General features: G+C 47.3%; 1 long non-coding RNA gene across 1 annotated transcript; it reads left to right on the top strand.

The window, feature by feature from the left end:
* Positions 1-489: 489 nt before the first annotated feature.
* LOC121562542 lies at positions 490-1,060 on the top strand. The gene is made up of 3 exons (XR_005999560.2): positions 490-587; positions 672-737; positions 972-1,060. It is a non-coding gene; the product is annotated as an uncharacterized LOC121562542 (long non-coding RNA).
* Positions 1,061-5,598: the final 4,538 nt, after the last annotated feature.

Here is a 5,598-nt window from a genome sequence, read left to right on the forward strand (position 1 = left end):
TTAAAGTATTATTACTACTTCGTGCATACGGTTAGAACTTTCCAAATACTTCTGGTGCTGTGTATGGGTGAAACTTGTATTTACAGTGGGGAAAAAAAGTATTTAGTCAGCCACCAATTGTGCAAGTTCTCCCACTTAAAAAGATGAGAGAGGCCTGTAATTTTCATCATAGGTACACGTCAACTATGACAGACAAAATGAGCATTTTTTTTCCAGAAAATCACATTGTAGGATTTTTAATGAATTTATTTGCAAATTATAGTGGAAAATAAGTATTTGGTCACCTACAAACAAGCAAGATTTCTGGCTCTCACAGACCTGTAACTTCTTCTTTAAGAGGCTCCTCTGTCCTCCACTCGTTACCTGTATTAATGGCACCTGTTTGAACTTGTTATCAGTAAATTATGCTTAGCATTTATTTTTGTTGGGATTCATTAACCTTCCCACTGAGCTCCTGACTGACATCCCTTCACGTTTGGTTCTGTGCCAGTTTCAAAAGCAAAGTATTCATGTTTTTCCTTCTGTTTTCTCAGTTAGTCCAAGTGGCAGCCAGGAAGAAGCTGGCCAAGACAGAGCATCAGAATCAGGTTTCTTTAGCCATCAAGATATTGATCTCGAAATTGTAAATGTAGAAAGTTTAAATAACAGCATGATTTGTTCTTATATTTTAGACCAAGAGCTGCCATCCCTGCTTGATGAGCCTGTGGCTTCTGAGATGCCTGCTGGATACATTAAAGGTATATTATGCTAGCCTATATGTTACAACATATTGCTTCTCTTGTATTGTCAACATCAATTCCAAATTGTTTGGCTGTCAGCAGATACATGGTTACCAATACTACTAATATATGAAGGGTTGATATTTTGATCGAGGTATTTCACATGGCTTTGATCCATGTCCTGCCTGGTACTCATGGCTTGTATTGTCACACTACTTGCAGCAAAACTGTTGAGTCGTTATTATTTTGCAGATCTTCAAGCAGTGGAGATGAGGATAATGGTGGAACTGGAGATGATCCGTACAGAGTTCAGGACTGCTCTGAACCAAGTTATGGAGGCCATAGAGGATAATGGTGAAACTGGAGATGATCCGTACAGAGTTCAGGACTGCTCTGAACCAAGTTATGGAGGCCACAGAGGATAATGGTGAAACTGGAGATGATCCGTACAGAGTTCAGGACTGCTCTGAACCAAGTTATGGAGGCCATAGAGGATAATGGTGGAACTGGAGATGATCCGTACAGAGTTCAGGACTGCTTTGGACCAAGTTATTAAATTAACCAAGTTTAATTATTTATTAGCAAGTTACTCAAGTCGCAGGGGTAAGTGCCCCCCTTGGGGCAGACATTTTCTGATTGAGAGGGGGTCAAATACTTATTTTCCTCATTAAAATGCAAATCAATTTATAACATTTTTTACATGCGTTTTTCTGGATTTTTTTCTGCTAAATGACTAAAATGTAATGATGTCATCACGTAATGACATCACAACGTCATTTAGCGACTTTTAGCAACAAATTGACCTGCCTCTAACAACTTCCCCTGAAAATTAGTTGGCAACCCTGCAGGGGAGTTGCTCTTTCAACTTTCAAATTTCTCTTAGACTTTCCAACATAATAATAGCCACATGGGCACATCAGGAAATATACCACACATTTTGTTTTACAGGAAATTCTACCCAGGACATACATTTTATTTCCAGTATGAGGGTGAAGAAAGAAATCCCCCTTTGGTCATCACATTACAGTTCTCACAATGATTTGAGGGGAGGGTGGATAGGAAATGCTGAGGGGGAACATATTCATCTGCTCTTACTAGGCTGTCCTTTATGTTTCCAGCATGTTTAAAAGAGAATGGAGAGATATTGTGAAAAGGCCCACAGAGGGATCCCAGTCCTAAATAGAAGGCAGAGATCAAACTCCTGGTTCTCCCCTGTTCCTTCCACACGACCTCCCATTGTACTGTATGTATGAACACATTTTGAACAATGGCTCCCTAAAATGCTGTGGTGCTTACAAACACAATAGGAAAGGTTGTGGTAGACGTGGGCCATCACAGGTGAGTTCACAGCTCTTTTACTCTGAGCATTCATATCAATGACTCACCCTCAGTTGGACCATCAATGCCAGAGTTCTACAAGACTGTTTCCATAATCAACTGGGCATTTCAACAGTCTGTCCCTCAATATAGTCCTGAGAATATATTGTTTATCTTACTATTGTTTAAAATACTAACTTTTTAGCATTTGTGGCACAAATCCATTGCAAGTCAATGGTACATACAGTATTTAGTCAGCCACCAATTGTGCAAGTTCTCCCACTTAAAAAGATGAGAGAGGCCTGTAATTTTCATCATAGGTACACGTCAACTATGACAGACAAATTGAGAATTTTCTTCCCCCTGTGATGCCACGAGAGGCTACACAGCTTCCAGCGGGATTGCCCAAGTAGTGCAGGGAGACCAGGTTCAACCAAAACAAGGATTTTATTAACCGTCTTCGGCAACTAACGAAATTATAACACAATTCTCTTCTTCCCAGAGCCCACACTCCAGACCGTGTCTCTTCCCTTCAAAACAACTCCAGCCCATCAGCCCCTGATTGGTTTCAGCTGCGTGGGAAGATTGGCCACAGAGGGTTGGAGTTCCCGACCATACCAGCAGATGGAGCCATAGCTGTCTGGGTTTGCAGCCACCTCAGGGGGATGTAACGTCCTCCAGGACACAGCCTCTCGTGACATCACACATCCCCTCCTCGGGACCGACGTCCTCGTCGGGTAAAGGCAGTGAAGAAGGCATCACGCCGGGAGAGGGCGTCCGCATTTCCGTGGTGCTTGCCAGCCCTGTGGACAACCGAAAAGTTAAACGGTTGCAAGCTCAAAAACCATCTGGTTACTCTACTGTTTGATTCCTTGTTCTTGGCCATCCACTGCAGAGGGGCGTGATCAGATACCACCATGAAACGTCGGCCCAGGAGATAGAACCGAAGGGACTCCAGGCCCAGACTACAGCCAGACATTCCTTCTCCACCGTTGAATAGTCCTTCTCTCTTGGAAGTAACTTCCTGCTTAGGTAGAGAATGGGATGTTCTTCCCCGTCATGTGCCTGGGTGAGGACAGCACCCAGACCCACCTCGAAGCATCCGCTTGGACAATGAATTCCTTCTTGAAGTCTGGTGCCACCAGGATCGGACTGGAGCAGAGTGCTCGCTTCAGGTTGCGGAAAGCCGCCTCCGCCGCAGGGTTCCACTTCACCATTCGTGAGTGGCGTTTGGTCGTCAGCTCCGTCAATGGTGCCGCTATGGTAGCAAAATCTGCAATAAAGCGTCTATAGTAGCCAGCGAGGCCCAAAAATGACCTTACTTGCTTCTTGTTGATGGGCTGCGGCCAGTCCTGTATGGCCCGCAGTTTGGCTTCCTGTGGTTTGACCAACCCCCGCCCAATGGTGTACCCCAGGTAGTTTGTCTCACTGAAGGCCACCTTGCACTTCTTCGGGTTTGCCGTGAGCCCTGCTTCCCTGAGCCGAATCCAGCACCGCTTGTACCCGGGGTAGGTGGCTGGCCCAATCCTGACTTTGTATAACCACATCATCCAAATAAGCCGCTGCGTGCCTCTTGTGGGGCGCAGGACTCGATCCATCAGGCGTTGGAACGTGGCAGGTGCCCCGTGGAGACCAAACGGAGTCGGGTATACTGGTAGAGGCCCCTCCCGGGGTGGCAAAGGCTGTCTTCTCCTTAGGCGCCGGGGTCAAGGGCACCTGCCAGTAGCCTTTTGTGAGATCAAGAGTGGTTATGAAAGCGAGCATGCCCCAAGGAGTCTATTAAATCATCGACACGAGGCATTGGGTATGCATCAAATTCAGACACTTCATTCAACTTCCGATAGTCATTACAAAATCGTACTGAACCGTCTGGCTTGGGAACTAGTACTATGGGACTTGCCCAGGCACTGTGGGACTCTTCGAATTACTCCCAACTCCCGCATCTTCCTTACCTCCTTCTGTATAACCACTTTCGAGCCTCTGGCACGCGTGCAGGGGGCGCTGGTTTACCGTTCGGCCAGGCATGGTGCGGATCTCATGTTGGACCACCTCTGTGTGACCGGAAGGGAGGAGAAGACATCCTGGTTCTGCTCCACGAGTTCCAGGGCCATCTGTCGTTGATGTGGGGACAGATTTGGACCCAGCTGAACCTCTTCTCGCGCCGGTTCCTGGGTCTCTGTGGGGGTAGAGAGCTAAACAAGCGCCTCTGGCGTGCCACTTCTTTAAAAGGTTAACATGATAAATCTGCTCAGTTTTCCTTTTATCTGGTTGCCTCACCTTGTAGTTTACTTCTCCCATGCGTTCAATGACCTCATATGGTCCTTGCCAGGTTGCCAGGAATTTGCACTCAACGGTTGGCACCAGGACCAGCACTCTGTCCCCCGGCTTAAACTCCCTGGGCTGAGCAGATCTGTTGTAGGAGGCTTGCTGTTGCCGCTGACTGGCCTCCATGTGTTCCCGCATCATGGGATAGATGGCCTTCATTCTCTCCCTCATAGCCCCTACATGGTCGATCAGTGTCCGCTGTTGGCATGGCTGCTCCTCCCAGGCCTCCTTGGCGATGTCGAGCAGTCCTCTGGGTCTGTAGGAAAGCAAGAGCTCAAAGGGTGAAAAACCAGTAGAAGACTGAGGTACCTCTCTCACCGCAAATAATATGTATGGTAACAGCTGATCCCAGTTGCGCCCATCTTCCCCTACCGCTTTCCGCAGCATGGATTTTAGTGTTTTGTTAAAACGTTCGACTAGGCCATCTGTCTGGGGGTGGTAGACCGAGGTTCTCAGCTGTTTGATTTTCAGTAAAGCACAGAGTTCTTTCATCACCCTGGACATGAATGGAGTCCCTTGGTCCGTCAATATCTCTTTTGGGATTCCCAGACTAGTTGAGAGACGGAACAGCTCCTTGGCGATTTGTCTGGATGGCCTTCCTCAGCGGAATGGCCTCCGGGTACCGGGGACGCATAGTCCAGAATGACCAGAATGTATTGATGTCCCCTGGCACTTTTCGGTAAGGGCCCGACTATGTCTAATCCAATCCTCTCAAAAGGAGTTTCGATAATGGGCAAGGGAATGAGCGGGTTTCTATATGTGGGCTTTGGCGCAACCTGCTGACACTCAGGGCAACTACGGCAGTAGTTCTCTATCTCTTTGTGTACTCCTGGCCAAAAGAAACGTTTGCATGATTCTTTTCCTTAGTCTTCTCTACCCCAAGTGGGCCCCTAGCCGGGTGTGTGTGGGCTAGGTTGAGTACTGTGGCCCGATAGGGCTGTGGCACGAGGAGCTGTTCATGCACTTCCTCATTTTTCTTGACTATCTGATATACTAACCCCCGGTTTACTGCGAAATGGGGGTAAGTAGGGTTGTCTTATCACCTAACACTACACCTTCTAATACCTGCACATTTCTTAAGGCATTTGCAAGAGTAGGATCTTGTAATTGAGCCGTACCATACTGGCCTGTGAGAGGGGAAGCTCTTGGGTGCCTGGGACGTCTTCTTCACTGGAGAACGGAGCACTTTCCTGGGCTGCGTTCTCTTCTCCCGTATCCGGACCAGTCTCGGTGTCGG

The sequence above is a fragment of the Coregonus clupeaformis genome, unplaced genomic scaffold (genome assembly GCF_020615455.1).
Source record: "Coregonus clupeaformis isolate EN_2021a unplaced genomic scaffold, ASM2061545v1 scaf0375, whole genome shotgun sequence".
Taxonomy (NCBI): Eukaryota; Metazoa; Chordata; class Actinopteri; order Salmoniformes; family Salmonidae; genus Coregonus; species Coregonus clupeaformis.